This window comes from Poecilia formosa, unplaced genomic scaffold, assembly GCF_000485575.1.
Source record: "Poecilia formosa unplaced genomic scaffold, Poecilia_formosa-5.1.2 Scaffold111, whole genome shotgun sequence".
Taxonomy (NCBI): domain Eukaryota; kingdom Metazoa; phylum Chordata; class Actinopteri; order Cyprinodontiformes; family Poeciliidae; genus Poecilia; species Poecilia formosa.
Window position 1 is genome coordinate 641,201 of NW_006800050.1, and position 20,126 is coordinate 661,326.

Here is a 20,126-nt window from a genome sequence, read left to right on the forward strand (position 1 = left end):
TCACGGCTGCAAAGAAGGCTTTGAACTGTGTCGCACTGTAAATGCGGCAACATATTTGAAATCTACCGAAACGGAACTGTTTTCCTTTACTGTGCTTTTCTCAACACTCTCTTTGACACAGACAGTGCAGATCATTAGCTGAGGTGATGTTCAGTACAGTGTTTGAACATGTGGAGCTATGCCTCTTGATACTTTTTTTTTTTTTTTTTTTCTTTTGCTCATTGTTGAAAGATTTGGTCCGGGCACTCCTAGTGCCACAGGTCAGTGCTCAGGTTAGACTTTTAAATTATCTTCTCAATTTACATAGCTCCCCGACTGAGATTGAAAAGAAGTTCACAGGCAACATGCGAGGGTGACCCAATGTTCAGTGCTGGGAAACGTCAGTGATGCATGAGTTTCTCTAACCTAAACAACTTATAGGTCCACTTACAACCTCACAGCCTTCTCCAGGGAAGAGTTGTGGGCAAGCTTAACACAATGTTATGCAAAACAAACACAAGCATATATATATATATATATATGTGTGTGTATATATAAAAATATGATCACCCAGCAGCAGCTTTTTTGCATGTGTGATCTGTTAGCATTCTGTGTGTTGGGAAGCTGCTCTGAATGCACAGTGGAAGGACTTCTTTATGAGAACTTGGACCTCTGTCTGAGGGTAGAAGCCCGTGGCATAACTCACTGTTCGATGCACGCTTCGGTTTAAAAGTCTCCATTCACTCCAGAAAAAGTCACTGAATGGGTCTGAAGTCGCTAAAAACGGTGCCGAAGTTGCAATGGTGGCGACGCTGTGTTCAAGGAGTTTCTATATGTGCTTTACCATCGTATTGGGGCGAACTTTCAAAAGAAGAGGGGGAAAAAAAAAAGAAACAAAAGAGTATGAGACCCATTGGGCACAAAAGTGTTTTTCTGGAATTCTTTTTTCTACCTCTTTAGCTTCAGATTTTGTTGGCTTCCATATATCATCCGCAGAGCAAGATGCTGTCATCTGATACTGAAGTCTGTCAAAGTGAAACGCCAAAGGCTCCTCATGTCCGTATGAGTACAAGACTTTGGAGTGAGTCGTTTTATGTTGTAAAATGGCCTTCCGACAGGCAAAGAAAACCCTGACATCCTTTGTTCAGCGGGCGCATTCGGGGGAAAAAAGGGTAATTTTGAAAAGAAAATACACCAACAAGCCTTCCACCACTTCCCGTCATCGCCCCCTGGGCCAAGCAGGAGGCTGACTGACAAGGTTTTCGGTTTCAAACCCCTCAAAGCTGTCAACGTTAGACCTCAACTGCCAGTTGCTCACCGCATTTTCTGACCCCCTTTTGTTGCCCAAACCACTCCCCATATTGGACTCGGAGGGAGGGGGGTGAGGGGGTGGCTCAGCCCACAATGCGTTCAGTCTGACACAGTGGAAGGAGTTCCAGAGGATCCAGGCAAATGTACCGAAAACACAAACAAGAGCCATCTTCGTCTGCATATGTAGCAGCTGCGGAAAATGTGCGGGACGGGACCGTAGCGCACAAATGCCACAACCAGGCCCGGGCCGCAAATGTGTCAAGCGAACACGACATTCAGTCCGGCATCAGGACACCAGAGCTCCTGAAGTTTTTCATCACTGCCACTGCTGACACTAACGACTGCGTGTCCTCAGAAGAACACCGTGTTTGATTTATGAAGGAGTGATTGTGTTACACAGACTATGTTTGCAGCATGTATTTACTCTTCAAGTGCTGTTGCTGGAGCTACATCAGAGGGTGCAGCATGGGAATAGATAGGGGAGGATGCTTCAGAGGCTGAGTCAGCCAGTATTTACACCTGTTATTTAGTGCCATGTTAGATTCTTGTTCCCGTGGACCAGCGCTGGAAAACATACTGAAGTAAATCTGTAAATAGTTTGCTGGTCCTTCTTGCCTGAAGGACACCGTACTGCTTTGAAAGAAGGAAAAAAAAAGAAGTTACATACAGATTGTATGTGATTTTTTTTTTTCTTTTCACATAAATCCAGCCAATACCTTTTCAGATTAAATCTTTAATCTTCAGGTGCAAATATATTTCCGTTTTGAAACAAAAGTGTGTGGACTGAAGGTGTGCAGTGACATGTGGAAGACAAATGGTGATGGTGGTCAAGGCTCTGATGTCAGCGAGAGACAAGAGGATGCCGTACATTTTCTTTTTATAGAATCTCTCATGTTGGAAACAACAGCTGACCAAGCCCTCTTGTTTTCGTGAAGGTGGGGGGGGGGGGCAATGTCCGCTGCGTACAGAATACCTGGTAAAAGTACTCGCACAATAGCATGAATGCTTCTTGTATTGGATCAGTCTCATTAGAATAAACTTGGTTTCTTTTTCTGTCTGCGACGATGAGTTTTCGCTGATGCAACCTTTTTTTTTTTCTTTTGGGTGGATTACTCTCTCACTTCACTACATGCAGAAAGAATTTGAGGCCTGAAAATTTTGAATTTAAAAAAATATCCAATTCTTCCCTAGACACACAAAAACATCACCCGGTCTGCACAGCTTGAATACCTGCAGACAAACCAGTGTTTCCTTTGTGTTTTTACAAAACGCTTCCAGAACAGCCCAGCGTGACCTCATTTTCTTCTTGTTGCATCTCAGATGCATTTAATTTATTTATTCCTTTTGAAAACTCATTTGGCAAGGCCGAGTCCAAAGATGCCGTGTGTTCCTTTTGCACCTAAGGAGCGTAAATAACTCATTAGGTCTGTGACGATTTCCTCTTCAATTGCATTTATTCCTTGCCCGCCGCCTGCCATCCGCGCAGCTTAACAACGATGAAGTCGATTTGAGCGGATGTTGCCCTTTATAGAGTGCATAATGTACCTGGCTTTATTACTCTTCCTCCAGAATTCCTGCTTATTTCCAGTGTCTTGGCAGAACGTTACAGTATGTCTCTTTTCCACTGTTTTAAAGCTGCGTTTTATGCGATGCTCTTTATTCATTTAAAGTCAAAGAAAATAGTCTGAAGTCAGAGTCTTCAGTGTGTGTCCTTGAATGCCCCATTCTCACAGTTTTCCACAACCCTAGGTTGCAGCTTGCCTCCTCCCATTAGCGATGATGATTTGACGTTACCTGCCAACCGTCCAAGTGAAATAAAATGGATGCTCTTGTTGAGGTTCATTGAAGAGAGGGGATTATTTATAAATACTGTAAAGGCATAATTCATATTTTTCCGCATATGAGGGAGCTAATGTGGAAGAGAAGGACAGTTTCAACGCTATTGTATGGAGAAGTTTTTTTTTTTTTTGGCAGATGTTAGACGGTAATATCAGACAAAATTAACTGGAGTAAATACAAAAAGTAGGATTTCATATCCGACACTTTTGCTGGCATGTATTTAAAACACAATACAACGACTTGCATTGCGTAATTTGTGTTGCTTTAGATCTAAAAATACAGATGGATCAGATTACTGGGTGTGACCGTTGAAGTACACACCGATTAAACAGACTCATTAAAAAAAAAATCTGTAAAATGAAATGGTTATCTGAAAAAAAAAAAAGATCACCTGCCCATCCATTAAGCAATTACCTTTTATTTAAAAAACAAAAAAAAACACAGATGATAAATAATTTCCATTTTACATTCAAAATGATGAATGAGGCTCCTGGAGACTGATCTGGACATCCATGTCAACATTTCCAACACGTAAACATTTTGAACACTCAACAGAAGATACGTTTCTAAAATGCCACAAAATTATGGATAAGGAGGGGGAATGTGAATAAAACGTAATTCTTACTAAAACAGATATAGTTTGGCTAAGCACATCATTCACTGGTAACACATTCACCCTTTGAACGAGAGCTAATTTGTGAGCTAATAGGCAGAAGTGAAAGACTTCCTTGCTCGCAACAAGGTCTCTTTTAAAAGTTTAAAACATCATTTTGCAGCGCTCTATTCAGAAGATTACAGTTCCATCATGTCAAGGTTATACTTCAGGCACTTGTTCACATTGGCGAAATCAGAAGGCACTAAGGCTTTTAGCAGCGGATTCTGATAATTCAGAAGCATTTTAAAGTGGAAAAGTACTTCCCTCTGTTCTGAAAAGTTGCAAAACTCTTAGATTGTGGTACAAGAGTCATTCATAGCTCCATTTTCAACATTTGCTGTGTGGGGGAAAAAAAAAAAAACATTTCAAAGGCAGCAGGGGAAATTTATTCCTCTTAAATGCTCATACCTCCCATCATTTGTCCCATTTATCTGTCACATTGTGTCTTGGCAAAAGAGTACTTGTGTTTTGCGCTTTAGCTTGGCATCAAGTCAGGAGGACAGGATGTGCTAGGGATTCATCCTCAAAGACAAAATATATATATCATATGGCTTTGCTTCTTCTCTTTAAATTCATCATACCAGCCAGAAATTAGATGGGTTCGGTTTCCTGGGGATGAATTTGGTTTTTCTGTGGAATGCAGAATGAAGGCACAGTGAAATGAGTCATGTGACACGGGGGTGAAAGGCCAATCAAAGAGGAGGAGGCCATTATTCAAAAGACTCCATAAGAAGCCAGACTCCAGTTTGGAAATGCATACGAGGACACTGACCTTAAATCTGAGAGCCGTCAAACCACACAACATTACTCCAAAAAAAATTACGTGTTTGGAGAACAAAGGGAGAAGCTTGTAAACCTGAGCTGCCACTCTCGACTGTGAAGTACGGGAGTGGCAGCGCCATGTTGTCACGGTGTTTGCTACAGGAAGAATTGGTGGACTTCGCAGAATAAAAAACATCACGAGGAAAGCACATAATGTTGGAATATTAAAGCATTTCAAAGACAGCAAGTTAAAATTTGCACCCAAATTGGTCTTTCAAATGTCAATGAAGACGAGCGTTGGAGGTAAAAGGAAGAAAAAAAAATCCCAAAGTTCCTAAAAGTGATGCTCCTTGGACTAATTTTCCAGAATCTCCTGATCCCACTCACATTGATTGGTTCAGTGCTGATACTTTAGTCTCCTCTCTATGTTGTGAAATATGTCTATGCCTACTCTCTGTGCACTCATTACATCTCCTGTACGCACTTCCTGGGGTTTTCTTCCTCATCAGAGATGCATGGGGCCTTTGTGCGCGCCGTGCAGATGAAAGGTCTTGCGGTAAAGTAGCGAACCGCACAGAAACAAAGGAATTCTTTCTCCTGCATGCACTCGCACGTTGGAGCAATCTCAAAGACAGCTGTTCTGCTCCCGGGTGTCCCAAAGCCTCTGACTTGATCTTTATCCCTCCTCCTATCCAATCCATCTTTCTTGGTATCGATTCACGAAAATATCAAAAGGGTAAACGACGGGGGCCCACCGGCATGGTACAGAGAATCGAAGACATGTTTGACACTGCCCATTATCCTGTTTATGCTGCCCTTAAATACTCAAGTACTCGCCTGTCACAAGTTCCACGACTGATTAAGCAAGATGACTTTTCGGCGGCCGCAAAACGCAGAGAGGGTCTGTCCATAATCAAGGGGATGTAAATGTAAAGCTCTGTAGCGGCGGCTTTCAGTTTGTGCTTGAAAGCAGAAGGTTTTCCAATCATCTGCTTAGTCACCAAAGCACAATGAAACTCCTTGCAAGCAGAGCCAGTTAATCAAAGATGGGACTCGTGCCATTTAAATCTCGTTTTATAATATGTTCAAGAAGAGGGACTGGTACTGGAGAGTTGTATCTAGATTTTTATGTAGATCTTTCTTTTCCTTTTTTTAAATTTATTTATTTCCAACTCAGGAGGCCTGCGGATTAAAAAACACTGCTGACAGCCACGATCAAATCCAACTCGGACCCAACTGGCACTCATCAAATCAGACTTAGGTTGTTTGTGCTCATCACCTTCTTCCAAACACGGAAAAATTGCCCGTTCATGTATATTGAGGTCCCTTTTAAGTGATGCCCTCAAATGAAATCCAGGCCGTCCTCCAGAAGACGGTAATAAATTTAGTTTACCTCTGTATAATTCCATCCTAGTACAGCGAACATGCTGTACTAGGAATGTACTACATTCTGTGGAATGCCTAACGAAGTTATTTGTGAAAAACCCACCTACTTGTCGGATTTATTTTTTTTTTAACGAGCATGTCTCAAATATTTTATGAAAATGAGGCTTGAAAAGCTGAAATACTTGACATGCTACTAAAGCCGATTGGCTGTAGCTGTGAGAGCAGTGAAAAGGAAGTCGGGAGGTGTTAGCGCCTCCCGTGTGCATAAATGCATTTTAAGGTATATTTGGTGTCTGAACTATTAAACTAGGCGGTAATAAGCATCTTTAGAGGGGCTCGGAAGTATTTGCAAACTTAAGCTATTCATGGGCGACTGTGGTTCCTAAACTCTGCAAATATCTGGGGGTCCACTGTATAAATCCAGCTGTTCTGCGAAGGTCGTAGGATTTTTAGAGAACAGGAGGGGAAAGGGCTATGCATTTTGAATCGCTTATCTTGAAAAGGTGAACTTTAATCAGAGAATAAGTCACGAGTCCCGCGCTAACGTGAGGAGCTGCAGGGATTGATGGGAAGTCCTTGCTGAAGGACTTTCCATCCTAGCACAGGCTGGTTGCTCCAAGCGGTACACCTCGATAAGGAGATTGTAAGCAGCAGCGTGTAGTGGCAGTGGATCGTGCAAACCCCTCACAGAAGGTAAAGGAATGGGTTTTTTTTCTGGTCGTTTGGCTGATTTCTGATCCTCCTTTTCAAAAGAGTCTCAAAACTACAAACATCTGGGTTTCCAAAACACTGGCACAACATCAGCACCACGGTAGCTGCTGAGTTAACTATGAGAGCAATGTAGGGAGAGACGGGGAGGGTCATCTGGAAAATTTGAAAGGTGCTTCGAATCCAAATTGAACAGACCCTTAATTGGTTTAAAGAGTTGCGAATTGCAGTTTTTGTAAGTTTTTGTAAGTTTTTGTAAGTTGCGAATTGCAGTTTTTTAAACCCTTAATTGGTTTAAAGACTCTTTAAACGAATTAAGGGTCTGTTCAATTTGGATTCGAAGCACCTTCAAATCCAAATTGAACAGACAATAAGAGGTTAGAACCACAGAAAAGAGGTGCGTGTGAGGCTGAACTGGCTGAACCGGGCAACACTGTGCTCCCTCAACATTTATGTCTGGCACTCATCAAATCAGATTGTTGGGTTGTTTGTAAATGGTCAATATCCCATGTATTTACGTGTGCTGTCAGCAGCACAGCCGCAAAGGGTTTTGCCAGCAAGTGAGAGAGAGAGGGAGAGAAAAAAAAAGTGTCAACAAATCCATCTGGATAGTTTTTTTCCGTCAGGTAATATATCCTGAATTTGACACCCTCTCCGCCCTTCTCCTCAATCTCCCCGGACCGTTTGCATATGTAAACAGCCGCCATGATTGGACCAGATATTTAGCTTGGAGGACCTGGGGCCTTCATGTGTTATGACAGCGTTTAGAAAACGTCAGAGATGTGATAAACTGAAGGGAAACAAAGAAACAAGAGCGCACACAGTTGGTCAAAGATGAGGCCATGTTTTTCCCATTAGCGTTGGAAATGCATCTGAAGCCACGCAGCATCTTTAGACCAGCCTTCAGATATCATTCAGTGGGAGACCAATGAGTTCCGGCTGAAATATTGTGTATGTGTGCAGATGATGATTAGGAAGAGGAGGGTTTGCATTAAATGGATGTCAGAGTTGCTTTACCATAAAATAAAAATGCATACAGGCTTGTGAAAAGTGCTAACACGGCTCTTTTTCTCCTTTTTTTTTCTCTCTCTCCATCTTTGCTGGAAAATCCACCGCTTGCTCGGATTGCCGTCAATAACTTCAGGTATGTCCGATCCCTTTGTTCTCTCCCTCCTTTCAACAACATTTTTACAAGAAATCAGTAACATACACACAACTGCGCTGAAGTTCTGGTCTTCATTAGGAAGAATGGCATCTTACCACAAGTAATATAAACAACCAGAAAGCAGGGCGACTCTGGAGGTTCATACATGCAGATTGCAAAAAAAAAAAAAAAAAGAGTACGCTTTTGTCACAGTCATTTAATCTAACACTGAAAAAGATGTCGAACACTCCAGCCTTTAGTTTCTGTACATTTAAAAGTGAGGAAAAAGAAAATCCAAGATGAAGAAAATTGTTTTTCAGGGAACGGTATCATTTTGTCGGGCTGTTCTTTACCCTTATCCGTTCTGCAGTTTCAAGAAATTTACTGCAGAAAAAGACACTGGTGGTGGTGCAATCCTCATTTGTTATAGTTACCCCTTTCAACAAAGTTTAGAGAAACTTTATACAAGTTAAAAAGCATAATTGCTTTGCCATCCGTTATTAGTCAAAATCAATATTTTTTTTATTTTCACAAAGTCCAAAAAAAAAAAAAAAAACATTAGATGCACACATGCCGATTGATTGTTTTGACCCCCTTTTTTTTTCTTCTTTTTTTACTATCAGAAATGTAAACATGTAGAGTTTGTTCATCTCTAACGAGAATTTCACTAGAACCACATGCGGCGGCCACATTAGGCTAAGATTAAGCCTTTCAACAGTGAATACTCCAGTTGTGGGAATTGTTGAAAAGTGCCTCACGTCCACTTTTGCACAAGTATGATGGAGGATGTAGGCTGCTGTGGGGCTATTCCTCTTCCAAAGGCCCTGGGAACCTTGTTATGTCGCTCATGACTGCCTTGAAATACTGAAACACTAAAATTCAACTTTGTGGACTCTACCAGTAAACAGAGAATGTGTTTTCATTAGATCCCCCACAAGATAAGGAACTAATTCTTCTTTAAAGTGGAATATTCCCCCAGCGAATAAATGTGCTCAAATTAAGATATTTGATAGTGTGATATAAAGCTTCAGCAATGAAAGGTCTCTGTTATGCAAATTTTCTGTGACACAAATGAAAGTGATCAGTCAGATCAAAGGTCGCCAAACTCTGAACGAGGACGTTAAACGAGGCCTTGAAGTGCCGCACAGACCTTTGATGTTTTCTCTCACTTCGGTGTAAAACGCCCCATGCTCTGTCAGCCGCCGTGTTTTCACTGCACTGCTCTCTCGTGTTCTTCTGCTTTCTCCGTATTGTGTAACCGGGCAATTTGCACCCCCACTTTTACGGGCCAGGAACAAACGAGTGCAACCACGGGCTCTGTGCGCACAACTCATCCCCAGCAGTGCAGGAATGTTTTTAGTTTTATATAAGGGATCAGATTTATGCAACGATTCTGGGATGTCATGTGGAGACGGGCCTCGGTAGGATTGCTTCCCCCCCCCTCCCCACTGCCCCCCTAAAATTTAAGCGTATTTTGCTTTAATAATTTCACTTTGGGAGGTGATAAGTACCTGTTTTCGTAGTTTAGCAATACCAGACAGTTTAAAAGAAAAATGTTGGCTTCAAAGTCATATTGAGAAACGCCAAAGCGGATAATATAACGAAAGGTTTTAGCTTTAGTGATGACGGAAGAGATGAAGGGATCAGTTTTAAATGAGTTTTAATCCGGTGAACCCGACCACTCCACTCCGAGGCTGAAGCCTGGAGCAACAAGGGCAATAAAAGTTTAATCCCTTATATCTGCTTGATATGGTCATTACACTGTGGATCAGAGTAAAGAGTATTATCTCCGCTTAACATAGGATATCTGTTTGACACTGTTTGTATACTTGACTGATTTAGTTTAAAATTTCAATAATAGAAAAAAAAAAGAAAAGTTTATAGTTTTATCCAAAAACAGTGCTGATTCTCTATTGGATTTGACTAGGCCATTTTACTAAATGAATATTCTTACACTGGACACTGCTCTGCAACATGCTTAAAGTTTGGGAATATTGTTTTATAGCTTTAAGTTGATTTCCAAAACTTTCTCCTTGACTCGTCTGCTGTGTTTTCATGATGTTTGTTCAGTGAGAGGCCTTCACAGAAAAACTGAATCTGTACCGAGATGAAATTACAAACAGCTGAACCATTTCATAATTAGGCAGCTTCTGATGGAAGCTGGTTGTATTGTACCGGTTGGAATATTCTGTTAAAATACATTAATGTTTGGAGGTGTAATGTGATAAAGTTAAAAAAAAAAAAGGGGGAGGGGGGAGTTGTGAATGTCTACGTGAGGCACTGTACGTTTTCAAATTTGCCTGCATTTTTCATCTTAAATTACGTTTTCCACTTCCCGTCATGTTTCCTGCCAGAATGTTTGTGTATTTCCCCGTTTCCCCATCTCCCCTTCTTTACTCCTGGACCTCTTCCTCGTTTGTGTACGGCTTCACTATAAATAATGCCACCTGTTGGTCTGTGGCCTTCATTACACTCACAAAGCTGTAAATCAGCAAGAAAGGCCAATGAGGGTGCCTGGCACAGGGTAAGCCAGTCATACCACTGGCACAGAGAGCTATGTCTGGCACTCACTGACTAATGCATTTGCTTGTGAGGCCAGAAGGGAGAAGACATGGGAGCAATGAGGCCAAGGTTAAAAGGACCTCTAATTCTGTGCAAAGCAGGCATTCAAGGAATAGATTCAAGAATTTATGATGATGGTGACAATCATTTGAAGCTAGATTTTAAAAGTACAGCAAAAGTGCCACAAAGCGGCTTTTTTCCCCAAAAGTGTGTCTTTGGGGGGGGTGGAGTATAATCCAGATGATGAACTGGGTAATCAATACATGTTTTGCTCTTTAAAGCCACAGAGTCAGAGGTGTTGAGGACTTGAAAGCATGCACAGCGGGACGTGATCAGGGTGTGGGTGATAGGGTCAGGGGTCAACTCTCAAATAGCCCCGGTGAGTACAACCATCCATCGGCTCAATTGGCTTTGAAATGGGAAGCCGCCCTGGCTGCTCTCGAATGCTGCGGCAGCTTTCGACATACCACGGCCTGCCATCAGACACAGTTGTCGTGTCAGGTGCCTTCATGGGATTGCTTATTTTTAAGATGATGAAGCAAGGTTCGAGTGGCGCAATTGAGTTAGACGCTGTTTTTGAAGTGCAATCAACTAACAATCAATCCGTTAAAGGATATCGACACACCAGAGCTTACATTTATTGATATTTCTATTCGGACTCTGACAAGAATGCCACAATCACACATATAAAGGTTGTATTTTTTTTTGTTTTGTTTTAATAAATAACTTTTTTTTTAAAGTCAAATATTCTGAATTTCTGGATGAATCTTTGCCCAGAAATTCTTCCTTATCTAGCAGGAGTCGTGTCTACAAGGGTCTCTTTTAAGACATTTAGGATGATTTATTAAGCCTAGAAACTATATGAGCTTTTATTCGATTTTGACTCAAATCAAATCGCCATGGGAACTAGACCACATGAGACTCGGATCTTAAACCATCATGTTTTAAGAGTTCTGATGTCTTATTTCACTGCCACTGGTTGCATGAATCTCTACCTTCCAAAGTTACTCTGTGGTGTAGTATTTTGAGGAAATCACATCTCATCAGATGTTTCCAGACCTGTACGCGACTGTCTAGATGAGACTGTTGTGTTTGTCAGCACAATAGTGCTGGTGATTGGTTGTTTTCCTTTTATAGAACATGGGTTCTTTGCTTTTTCTTTATTCGAACCACATGAAGATTCTGATTGCTGGATTATAATTTAAGATGTATGGGTAAATTCATACATGTTTATGAACCTCCTTTTCATTTATTTGTTAGATTGTTAAAAAATGGTTTGAGGGAAGTTTCCTCACTTTTTGGGGATTCACAAATCTGTTACGGCGGTGATTGTGGTGGTTTATTCTTCTTGACCCTGCAGATGCTAAGTCTGTCTACTCTTGATGCTGTTCTCTAATAGACTTTGTGGAGCTAAAGTTAGCAATCCTTAGCAATGAACATGAGATAAATGTGACAGAAAAGCTGAAACAGATGGTTGATGTGCAGAAAAATGAATACATCTATATTGTATACACATATATCAGTTCTTTTATTTTTAATCTCTTACAATCCAGCAATGTCCAGTCATTCAGTTTCTGGTGATTATAGTGGGCATTATTAATCCTGCATGGAAGGAGGCTGTTAACTTTTTAAATGTGATAAATGCAGTCATGACTTTTAGCTAATTTTAAGGATAGTTTGAAATACAAGTTCTTGCTTGTATTTTTGTATTTCAACTAGATTTTTTTATTAATTGTGATAATATGCATAGATCATACTTGTTTTTTTAATCACATAAACGCGGTATAACAGACTGCCTCTTGACTCTTAACAGCATGTTAAGGGTGAGCATGTAACGACTGCTTATCCCACTCCACAGGCTTCCAATCTGTTTCCGGATTTAATTTAAAATTTTATGGTTGGCTTAAAAGGCCCAGTCTTGTCCCGTCTTATCTGCAGGATCTATTTGTATTAAAATAAATCAGACGGGATATCGAGTTGCAACTCTCAATTTGGAAAAATAATTAATCTTTCCATTTAGAAAAAGCTAGGAGATTAGATGACTTCAGTGTATTGGTAAAGATGCCCATCTTCTCATTAGCAGTAGTTTTGTGTGCACTTGCAATATGTGATTTCATTCATTGTGTTTCACAGAATTACTTTATGAATTTCGTTTTGCTTTGTTAGATTTTGCTGTGCAGCATGCTGCGTGTGTGGCTTATTTATTTATTTTTTTTAACAATGGCTTTGGAAAGAAAATTAAATGCATTAATTTAGACAAAAAAAATGATGGCAAGCACAAATATGACTTTGCTGTCTTGTAAATTCTTTGTATTAAAATCTTGGAGGAAAATTTGCAGCTGGTTAATTAGATTCTGCTTCCTATTCATAAAGGATAAAACGACGCCCAGCTCCAAAGGACAGAAAATTATCCTCTTTTCTGCAGTTAATTACTGTTAAATCCTCAAGAAACAAAGCAATTTCCTTTTTTTTTTCTTTTACACTCATAGCAGCACAACTTCTCAGCCTGTTCTGTATTCTGAATCAATTAGTCATCAAAAGTCCCTCACAGCAGAACATTTAACCTTTATATCCATCAATGTTTCATGTGCTTTTAGCGCTCAGCTTGCTTCACGTTTTCTTCCCGCTGAACTGACGGCAAAGCTCCGTGGTGGTTATTGTAAATAAAAAATAAAAAAAATAGCTGGATCTTAATCTATCTGGTCAGCAAATGCTTTGTTTCATAAGATAAAAGGGTTTTTAATGATTATAAAGCTAAATGTTACCTAGAAAAAAAAGACACCAGGGATTCTGTATGATCCATTGTCCCTGTATCTCACCATCAAAGAATAAAGGTATGCTGCTTTTGGTCTTTCTCCTGAAAAGATGACTTTGGAAACAAACATTTGGATATCTGAATCTTATCTATTTGTGTAAAATCAGAACCAGGGATTTTGAAAGTATAAATGCCTTTTTTTTAACCAGAACAAGCAGGCATGGCAGCTTCTAAGGCTTCATATTTACTTGACTCGTGTCAACTGAGCAGGATTTTTGTTATGCACTTTTGTCTTAAAGAATGTGCAGTTTGTTGAGCAAATTCATATTTTATCTCTTCCCAATTGAGACCTAGTGGTCTGCAGTGATACTATTTGACAAGCAAATAATAAAATGGGTGTAACAGGAAGTGCTTTGCCAAGAAACTCACTAGAAAGTCAAGATATGAGAGAAAAATTAATCACCAGCTGAAGCTGAGATCAAGTAGAACTATTAACAAAAGCGGTTTTCATTGCAACAGTTACAAAAAAGACATTTGTTGAGGATGTTGCTGTAAAAGGGTTCTTGCTGCTTAGAGCAGGTCATTGTCAAGCAAAGTACCAAAAAACCCAAATAAGACATTAAAAACGATTTGACAGATGAATAGAATTACAACTGAAGTACACAGTAAAGTGTTTTGTTCCAGTTCCAGTTGGTGGGAATTTGATGATCAGTTGTTCAAATCGTAAACAATTATTTAAATAGCAGAAATGCAAGAAATCGTGATTCTTTCTGGGATAACCCCAAAATATTTTCAGCACCAAGACGACTTTAAATTAAGAAACACACAAAACCCCACCATTTGTAAATAGGTCGAAGTTGGACTGAAGTGTTTTGCAATAATTACAGATTCTACAAGACTCGACCAAGGCAGCATTCATGCAAGAGCCGCCACCGTTCCTGACAAACTTCCATCGCGTACAACAAGGTTGAATTTGTGTCCACAAACAACCTTTGGGATCATAGTAATACAGCTTTGTATAAACCCAGTGGGGCTGTTTGTTTTTTTTCTTTTCTTTTTTTTTCTTTTCCCCCTCTCACTCTGTAATCTTGTAATTGGATTCCCGGGGATGGAAACTCATGCTGGTCATATTCCACCCCCCTCCCACGACTTGCGGGGACCCAATCTACAAGGCCTCACCGGCTGTTGCGCCTCTGTCTCACTCTATTAGAAAAGCGCTGACAACAGGAGCGAGCGACAGGGCGCAGGAGGAAGAGAGAGGAGTGTAGCTGCCCTCCTTCATCCAGCCGCGCTGCCTGGCACACACCTGGAGACGCGGAGGTGGCAGCCAGACGCGCCACAGCTCAGAAGGCTTTGCCTCAGTTTTACCTCGTCACATCACCCGTTTCTCATCGATGGGGGTTCCTTGGAGTCTGAAAGTGACTATGGCTGACATATGACAGAATAATGTGGGTGGGGGGGGGAAGCTGGAGTCATTAATTCTGGCACCGTCAGCACCTCTGTAACAAGCTGAACCCGGTGAAAGCTGTGGAAGAGCGGTATCGATGAGGCATTAAAAAAAAATAAAATAAAATCTGCCACCAGAAAGTTGCTCGTTCCTTAAAAATAACTCCCAACATTAAAAGCCTCCGAGAGGATTTGCTTTCACAGGTGTTATAATTAGAAGATGCAAAACATGCAGAAGTATTAATTAGCATCTGATATTTCAATCGATCTAAAAATTTGTTCAGTGGATTTATAGTCTAACTTAACAACTTCCTGCCACCTGATTGATCACATCGACGCCACGATTTCTTTAGTTGATCGGCATCCATCCTGGTTGCCATAGAAACAAAAAAATGGTTTTAGCGTGTGAAGCCGAGCGAGCAGTACGCTATGTCTCAAATAAAATGCTTCAGTGAAGCTGAGGTGTTCCGTTGGCCTTGTGATGTGGAGGAAACGTTTTTTCCACAAACGCACTGAAACTTACGGCAACACTCGGAACATTTAGGATTCACAGTGAGGAACATTGTTTCGTTCAAAATCTCAGAGGGAAAGGTCGAAAGGATGGTGACCTGAAATGAACTTAGCCTTCCTCTCGGTGATGTTGAGATGCTGCTGTCAGTAGAGGGATTTGAGTGACCTGACTATACCCTCATTCACACGACAGGATTATTTTTTTTTTATTACCCCAATTTCCCCCTTCCAACAATCTTAGAACGCTTTTGAAAGTTCAGATACGAACTAGTGTGGCTTATTTTGCATTAAAGCAAGAGCTTCTTATGTTTAAATAAAATAAATATGTTGGAAAGTGACCTTATAAATGCTTTAATGATTTGTCTTTACTTATTTCCACACCCGTTCCTCATGGCAGAGTTTGCTTTTCGTAGCGCCCTTCACATTTATTGACGTCAATTCATTTATTCAGTGAGTAGAGCAGGGCTTATTCTTCTACTATAACATTCCTCAAGGTTGAACAATGCAGAAAGAGATTTAATTTTTTTTTTTTTTTTACAAATTCTCTTGCTGAGTTCTCTCCTATTTTGCGTCTGTGGATCCGGTTCTGTGTTGACTTGGCCACATGTTTTGGGTCATGAGCAGATCGTTCTACAAGTTAAAGACTCGTTTTCATTTCCCTTGACCACCAGAGAGTTCACGTTGCACTTTATCAAGGTTTCCAGGGCGTCTGGAAAAGAAACAGGCCCAAACCGTCACAGATCCTCCACACCCCTTGACAGAGAGCATGAGGCGCACAATTATCGATACCCCTGACATTTCCTCAGTTTATACATGGAGTTAAGTAGTAATCCATGACGGCATAAAGTCATGGAGTATGAATGTGACCTGACGGAGAGGCCACCGTCTCTGACAGTCTTGGGAATGGGAAAGACAGCAGGACATCCCACTTAATGAATGTTCTGTTTCATAATTCAGCAAATGGTTACAGGAAAATGGACAGCCAGCTAAACACGCTGCAATGACATCAAATCTTATTTATTAGTCAAGTTCCCACTTCAAATATCTTAGTGCACTTAAAATGAGGCAAAACTAACTTACAAGGAACTTCAGAAAAACATAGGAGGTCTGCTTTAAGGCAGTAATTCTTGAATATTGATAAGAAGTACTCCTTCCACTGACATTTTTTTTTACTCATAAAATTGGAAAAATGTGTTGGGGGGTGGGGGGAATCCTGCCAGTGGAACTTACACTGGAGCTAGTTCTCCTACAAATCACCTGTAGTGTGTTTTTCCGGGAAATTGATGCTTCTGACAGAAAATAATTTATTTTAATCGTGTTTAACATGGGACCAATAACCCTGAGTTGTGTTTGTGTTCATGCGTTTACCTTATTTGTTAGGAATTTGCTTTTTGCATATTAATATGCTTCTCAAAACATACCCTGAGCTGCATAATTGGAAGTTGTGTTTATGTTACAGCACACAGAAGTTCAAATAAAACATGTTATGTTTTTTTTTCTTCCCCATTTGAACACATGTGTTTTGCTTTCAACTCACAAAATTACCCTGACCACACACCCCCAGCCCCCGCCTCCTCCACCCCCTCTTTTACTTTAACAACCTTTGGTGCAGGTGCACGTTGTATTTCCGAAAACCTCGGATTTCATTTGATCTTCGTTTTCGGTCCAGCTCGGACTCATTAGCAGCCACACAATTTGCCAAACGTAGGCAGTCATGCGGACGGGCAAAGGTTCAAACTGATTGGCCTTTGTCGTCTCAAATTAATCCAGGCGAGGCTGATCAGAAAGAATCCGCTGCAGTGAAATTCCCAATGACTGGAATGCTCGCCCCGATGTTAGAAGCCACCGTCTATTGTCCTGCTCGCTTCCTCTTTGCTGCATTCAAATTGTCTTCAAAGAGAAACAAAAAACAAAAACTGTTGCGCATTAATAACATGCTGATGGTGTAAGGGGGGGGGCAGTGAAGCACAACTGTAGGCCTGGACTTGACAAGATTAATGAATTAGATCCCACAGTGAGTAGACAGTTTGACACAACAATGATTGCACGCTGAATCATTTGTCTGAACTGTTGGTCCTCACTGTCTACAAAAATAAAAAAAAAGAAAAGAAAAATCTCCCGGGATGCAATTGATGTCAGAGCTCCGGTTGTCAGGCTATTAGATAATTGCAATCAGTGTTTTTTTTTTTTTTTATATATGCCAGGTATTCGTCTGTTGGACGTCTGAAGTGCTGTTTCGTTGCTGTCGTTAAGGAAGCACATTTTGTTCCCGTTTGCCCCCGCCATCGCAGCTTCCAAACTCCTTCAAATAAAACGCAAAGATCTGTGTTGTTCTGGAAGAGCGGATGTCTCATTTCTCGCCGTCAGCAAACTGGCCACTTTCGGAGCAGAACCCCATCAATTTTTAACGTCATTTTATTCATGCGGGCTGCTTACAGAAAGCAAAGGCTTCATCTGGAGGATTATTTCTTTTTCTTGGACTTTTTGCAAATCGCTCGCAGCTTTTCGTCGGGAACAAATCCCCCCAAAAAAGTCCGGAGCATTTGTTTTATAGATAGAGGGCACGGTTGAGTGATTTGTTTTATTAAATAGAAGTTGTTGTCACCTCTTGTGCACAGTTAATTGCATTTTGAATAAACTGCTCATTACGAGGAGTTGTCACGGTTCCGTTGGCAGTGGGACGCTTTGATATTAATTGTCTCCTCTGTATGAGGTTTCTGTCGAACACTTCCTCCTAACAGACTTGTCAGTGTTTTTAATGGTGCAGTGAAGCACAACGTTTTCATCTCGTGGTCGGTGATTTATGATGCGTGTTCTTGGCACGGGGCAAATAGGTAAAGCAGGGCAGTGTTGGCCTTTAAGAGGCAGAGCTTGCGTTTGAACTTTTTCACATTTTGCCACATTGCAAACACAAACATTTCTGTGTTGGGATTTAATGTAGTAGGGCAACAACTTGTGCATAATTGTGAAAGGGTTACCTGGTTATAAATTGATTTAAAGTTTATTTTTTCCCCCTGCAAATAATAGTGTGGAGTGACACTAATTTGTGTTTCTTTCAACATTACATTTCACATATAGTGCCTATAAATGGTATTTTCTCTTCTATTACTCTGAAAAATCAATCATGATCAACTTTTTTTTGGCAAAAAGATAATTTTAATGTCAAAGTTGAAACTGATTTAAACACAATTAAATATTTTAGTTGAAGAAGGTGATTGCATAAGTATTCACCCTCTTAATGTTGGTATTGATAGACACACTGCAATCACAGCATGGAGTCGTCACAGTCTAATGCTAAGATGCTGGAGCTCTGTCTTCTTGCATTCTCAGATCTTCTGGCCAAAGGATACTAACTAGTTGTCCAGCAGACGAGGGGAGATAAATCCGTGGCGACCCCCATGATGCAGGATGTGTTGACTCTGTCTTTATACTGTCATGATTCTTTTGCAAAAACGACCGCAGACTAATATATTTAGCAGACTTTTATCTAGATTTTGGCTCCGTTACGCGAGTTCTCGTGTTTTTTTTTGTTCTCTGATGTCATATCTTTACTTTTGTTCCTTTCTGTTTTTATCTTTGTGTTTATTTAAATGGTTTCATTGTTGACTTGAAACATGCTGTTCACAGATGGTCTCCATCCAGTCTGTAGATTTACTACTACAGATTACAAGCTGCTTTATTAATATAACTAATTGTGGAGAAGTTTAATATGCAAGGATAGATTTGCCAACATGTTTATGTTCATAACAGAGTTTGAGAGAGAAGATAACTGGATAGACGGAGGTTGTTCAGTGGTTATGGGAAGAATTGGGAAGAACTGACAGCCTCTCATTTGGGGTTCATGACTGCAGCGCGGTGTATGATCAGCGGTGGGGAGCCACTTCTGTGGGGAGCCATCAAGGGCTCATCTGCTCTCTTTTTGAAACCAACCCAAAGGGATTCACTGGATGATACTTGTGTGACCTAACAAAGTTCTAGCGAAGGAAGCCAAAACCGCAGGCATTCCCCACCACCCCCGTCCTCCCGAGACATGAGAAAGTCATCTTTACTGGTGACACGCTTTGCTGGCTTTCCTTAATTTACTTTCTCTCTGTGAGCTGAAACTGTGTGACAATACGTTGCGAAACGATGCCACATCCCGAAAACGCACAATACCGAGCAAATAAGTTTCAAACCAGCCCTGATTTCTTTATGCGCCACGTTCTAAGCGGTTACACTTTAATCATGTAAACAATGTTTACATGATCAGGCTTTCTGAAGACATTTCCAAGTTTTTCCTCTTTTGTTTTTTTTTTGTTTTTCTCGCCTTTTCGGAGTGATGCCTTTAGCATCTAACAAGCAATGAAACGATGACCTGCCGGATGCATCATCTGTCAGCTGAAAATCCACTCCATGTAAAACTTTCATCTAGTAGCTCTGTAAGAACATCTTGCTTGTGCTGAAATACAATTTAACATCTGTCAAATTGTGTCCTCTCATTTTAATGGATTCCACATTGTTAATGCCTTTTTATGCCTTAATGCTATAGGTCACAATGAAGCACATTTAGTAAGCAAACTGTCTCAAAATTAATTGATAAGCTCGTTTAATAATTAGTACCTAAGTGTTTCCATTTCGCACCTCAAAACAAACCATTTAACAGCCATCGACCTAACCGCTGTGTCACATCTTTTGATAAACTTTGAAGATAAATTGACATATAAAAGCTCAAACCTCATGTGTGTTTTCGTTTAATTAAAATAATTTTGTCCTCATTTCCACTAAATGTGGTTTTGATCTGCATTTGAGCCATTCGACTCTTATGACTGATTGTGACCTTTAATGAAACCAAAATAACTTCCTGCGGGTACATATTTATTGGAGCCACAGAACCGTATTTCCTTGCAGCAAACCACGAACTGATTATAGAAACTTTTGCTTTAGACGATAAGCTGTCAAAGTGAGGATGAAATGCTGCAATGGCAGCTACGGACTGATGGTTTGTTCCTAAAAAATTGTTCCATGACAGAAGAAGAAGCCAGGTAAAAACGGTAACGGCAACAAAACGGTAATATGTGAAATTACCCCTC

The 20,126-nt window shown here is 40.5% G+C and overlaps 1 protein-coding gene and 1 long non-coding RNA gene across 2 annotated transcripts in view; both read left to right on the forward strand.

The window, feature by feature from the left end:
* The window catches only part of col25a1 (collagen type XXV alpha 1 chain), a 199,112-nt gene that overhangs the window by 37,692 nt on the left and 141,294 nt on the right, over window positions 1–20,126 (forward strand). The window lies entirely within an intron of this gene.
* LOC107837073 (uncharacterized) lies at window positions 5,471–11,057 on the forward strand. The gene is made up of 3 exons (XR_001663052.1): window positions 5,471–5,485; window positions 10,683–10,685; window positions 10,802–11,057. It is a non-coding gene; the product is annotated as an uncharacterized LOC107837073 (long non-coding RNA).